Here is a 5,052-nt window from a genome sequence, read left to right as displayed (position 1 = left end):
TTCTCTATTTAAATCTTATTTAAATCATACAAATTCAGTGTTTTGCAGCAGCAAAAATTTAATTCAATTTTCATTCAAATTTGCGAATTCTAAATTCTCTTGTGTGATTTATTATGGCCGCGATGAAGGGATCAAGTTTTCCAGTCTTTATGATGAAAAATTTTCGGCACTATTTCATTTAGACATGTCATTGCGCGAACTCACTATTCGTAAGAACGAATTTTTCGTCCTCAAAGAAATTTTTCTTTCGTCTGTTAGTAAGTTCATTGATTCAGTATATTCTTTTAATTTACACATATCATGACGGATAGCCATATGAGATACTCTATGAAAATAATTACAATGCGGAATAAATAAATATTACGAATATGAATTTAATTTGATAATTTTATTTAGCGATACAAAAGCTGTGTAATATGTATATCAAAATTAACGGATATATGTATACATATAACTTGCGTTCGACGAGCGCGCTATCAATGCTAGTGTCATTTTATTTTTATCGTTTATTAGACATAAAACAAAGATAGAATGATGCAAATAGCGTAGATTGCCGCGCTCTTTACGCAACCATATACATAAATATAGGTATATCAATTTTAATATACATTTATAAAGTTTTTGCATTGCTAAGTAAAACTATATTAATATACATGTGTACACACACACACACACACACACACACACACACACACACACACACACACACACACATAAATATATATATATTTTATAGAGACATAACAATATTACATGAAAGACAGACTAAAAATGCTTCATCAAAAGAAGACAACTTTCTTATTGCATGTAATCTTGGATGTACATATAATAAATAGTAAAAGATGCATTACATTAAATAATTACTCAACTCTTTACAACTATAAACTTAATTATTGCTTTTTGAATAGAACGTGAAGTCCCAAAATAAGTCTACTCAAAAGTATCAATGGCAAAGTATCATGACAAATATTAGTGATATGATTTTTATTTTCAAAGAAAAATTTCTTTCTTTTTTAAATAAAAGTAATACTCAGAATTAAAAATACAATTTAAAATGCATTTAAAATTCAACTTGCTGTCGACTTAAAAATTTATAATTACGAATATAATTTAATCATGTTCAATAGTTTGTTAGCAGTACCTATTATTGACATCGGTAGAATGATTGTGATGTAATAACTGAACACTGAATAGTATTTGCCGAATTTGTGGTAGAACAAGTCAATCAAAAAGTAATTTACTTTGCAATCAGAGCAAGTTTATCATGTAATAATTTCATAAATGCGCACAATGTATATACTTGCGCGCTTGTATTGTACAATAATATCATATCAATTCTTTGTGTCAATTAAATGAAATAAACATAGTAGTAAATTATTTTTGTATTTTTATCAAAATAATTTTTTCTATAATTCTGGTTTTAATCGTAATTTGTCGGATGATTTAGGAATATTCAATCAAATTTTTTTAACTTTCATTTCATATTTCATATTTATATGTATGAACATTTTTAGACTGTATATATAAAAACTAAAAATCATTTCAAAAGTATTTTAAATATTTAACAGAGTTGTGTTTGAAATTGTATAGAACATTGTATAGAAGAATTTATGTATTTTTATTTTGTTCAAATATTTATGTTATTCGAATTTCTGCATCAATATTTAAAAAAGAATCTTATATTATTAAAAAACGTTATATAAAATGATATTTTTAATGCCTGATACTTTTCAGTTATAACATACAATTCTCTTTTCTATCTTAATATCTCAATTTCTATCATAATATCTGAAACAATATTATTAATTAATTTGAATAATCATTTGATTCTAGTCTATCAATTGCATTCTCATAACACCATAATAAAAATAGAATTTAATTTGAGCTTTTTCGTGTGTAAAATCTACACTTGTTAAAGTACAGCGGTTGTACAGCGCACATGTTATTATCATGAAGGACTATCAAGAAGTAACGAGTGTATTATTCTGTAGCATCATTATAACTCTCAACTCGAGCGTCATTTAGTTGCTTTTATCGAATAACATTCAGTCACGAAATGACAAATACAAATTTTTCATTGCGAGTAGTATCGTGTTAAAATTAATTATAAGAGCGATCACAAATATCATACGTGTATGGAATTCAAGATGGCAGCCACACCGCTATTTGCGCTTTCGGCGGATTCGTACTCGAATTTCTGAATGTACGCTCTCAATCCGCGTGCTTGGGACTTTGTTACCTTTCTCATCCCCCTCCCCCCTCCAAATACGTGAGTAACGACTAATTCGTTACCGAAAGGGAGGGATTTTAACATGTTGCGCTAATTAGTAAAATTGAGCGCGCGCACGCATTGACGAGCGTTCGTAGCGCCGCCGATGAGGCGTTTCGTAAACAGTCGAAACGTGGCTAATAAATGCGAATATGTATCATTACTGAATGGATAATCATTACCACACGGAGAACCACTTCGATTAATTAATCAACGCCATTAATCGGCCATGAGACAAGCGGCGACAAAACATTCGCATGCGTATTCGCGCATGGCACGTACTCGCATTCGCATCTATCCTCCCCCGTAAGATTAACATATCATGGTGCGAATACGAATCGCTATCGGAAGTCCTCTGGGATGGTGCGTCATTTCAGATTGTTTTGACATTTATCCGCTTGCATGTCGACATAATTCGTGCACTGGCGCGTTGCGTGAATTTGTAACATAGTTAATGCGGTTATTGTTACTGATATCGATCGCACAATTACTTGATACCGAGGGAGATATATGTATATGCGGTGTACAACTACAGAACTGTAATCGCGTCTATATCGCGATAATTTATTTCTTCATATGCCGGTAGTTATAATGTAATTAAGAATATGGTGCTTTAGTTAGCAAGGAAAAATAACGCGCGATAATGAGCCTTCGCCGGTAACCTTCTACATGAGTTATTTTTGCGCTTAATTGACCGACTTTAATCGAGATTTAACGTTTTACGTGGTTTTTTCAATGTGCAGCATAGAATTACAGAACTGAGTTGCTCATGTGAGCTATAGGCTCGACGCCCGCAGGCATGCTAATTCAACGTTAATTAATAGTAACCCTCTCGATAACTCGATGAACCCTCGAATCTCCTTTGAGAGGGCTGACTAACCCTCGATTCCTCTCAACTACCACTCTCCTCTCTCTTTGTCCTGAAGTTGCGTTACTAAAGTCTGTGCTGATACGAACATCAATGATAGACATCGTGTAACTAATGAAAAAATTGAGCCATCAACATATTAGGTGTTGGAATTAATTCGTAGCGTTTTACAAGTGATGGGAAGTACTTTCATTAATGTATTTTTTAATGCTCATGTGAAATAAATAACATTCTTTCATTAAAAAACGCTACGAATTAATTCCAACACCTAATAATTATGCAGACATCATTCTATTTGACATCAAATAATTTACCATAAAATTGCAATCATTTTTCATATTTATATACATGTTATTATATAATATTGTTAAAATATTTTTATCTGTATATACAATATATTTGTGTATACAGACTTTTATATGTGTGTGTGTGTGTGTGTGTGTATGTGTGTAAATTATTTCAAAAAGTCTTTAGCAATAAGTTTTTGCATAAAAATTATGTATCTCTACCAAAATTTTCCGAGGATAATCTTTCGTTAATGAATCTCTTCTTTTATACTTCTTTTATTTTCTTTTTTCATAATACCAAACAATGTCCGTGAAGCGCTTGGGTGATTTCGACGCTCATTGTCGTGGCGGGTTCTTGCCGTGCGATTTTCAATAACGTGTCTAGCAAGCTACAGTTTTTGCCGAGTTTCTGCGCACACACACACACACACAAACACAAACACGCACACAACACATTGGTATACACACGAGCCCACGCATGAGAAAGCACGCGACGCCAAGCGAACAAGGACGGTTGAATTTCCAGCGACGTTTTAATGCTCGTCGCTTCGTGTGCCTGCAATTCGTTCAACTTTTATAGAAGGAAAGATTTACGAGGATTTTAGCACAGTGGACGAAGCCGCGCTCCTATACATACGTGAAATTCTTGCACACGTAGTCACACAGGTGACACGTCTGAACATGCGCGATACGCGTCATAAACAATCCTTTTTCTTCTACCCTGATATTGGCCAAAAGCCTCTGCTTTGACACTCTATTTCGTTACTCTCTTATTTTCACTCCGGTAGTTGTTCAACGCGAATTTTCTGAACGAGAAACGAATCCTAGCATCTTTGCACGGTCATATCACTGGATGCGAACGAAGGATTTAAACGGAAAACACTGCCACCAATGGGATTTTATCCGCGTGGAAAATGAAAAATAAAAAAGAGAAGCATCTTTTCTTATCTCTAAGATCATGTTGCACTTCCTCAGGCTATCGAATTTTTCATATATTAACTGACACTTTCTTACTAAAGTTTTTTTTCCAAACTTTGGATACTATGTATGAGATCAAAATTATAATAGTTTTCATAAATTTATAGCTTATACAATTACCGGCATTAATTTTGAATTTATTTAAAATAAACGAAAAAATCATATTAGGTGATTATTGTGTTATATATATTTATTAAATTATATAGTTGTTATGTCAATTATATACTTTTCTATTAATCTTAAATAAGATTTGATGACGTTTGCAATAAAATGTATGCAATAAAACGATTAGAATGAAGAATTGTTTTAGAGACAAATAGACAATTCGTTTATTAAAAAATTTAAAATATTATAATTTTGAAAAGATAATTAATTTTAAGCAGTTGATAAATTTTAACTTATTTAGTAACACCTTTTATTAAATTTTATAGTTGTTCTGCAATCGCGCAGTTATATATTTTATCAGAAAAATTGTACATATATTATGCGTTCATTCTCTCTTGAATGCTTTATTATATATATATATATATATATATATATATATATTAGGTGTTGGAATTAATTCGTAGCGTTTTACAAGTGATGGGAAGTACTTTCATTAATGTATTTTTTAATGCTCATGTGAAATAAATAACATTCTTTCATTAAAA

General features: G+C 31.6%; 1 protein-coding gene across 1 annotated transcript in view; it reads left to right on the top strand.

Annotated features, from left to right (window-relative positions):
* The window catches only part of LOC105153748 (uncharacterized), a 292,829-nt gene that overhangs the window by 182,017 nt on the left and 105,760 nt on the right, over positions 1–5,052 (top strand). The gene's annotated exons all lie outside the window — the stretch shown is intronic.

Source organism: Acromyrmex echinatior, chromosome 3 (genome assembly GCF_024713525.1).
Source record: "Acromyrmex echinatior isolate Ae372 chromosome 3, ASM2471352v2, whole genome shotgun sequence".
Lineage (NCBI taxonomy): Eukaryota > Metazoa > Arthropoda > Insecta > Hymenoptera > Formicidae > Acromyrmex > Acromyrmex echinatior.
The sequence above is the reverse complement of the archived record's forward strand: the minus strand, read 5'-3'. Positions and strand labels throughout refer to the sequence as shown.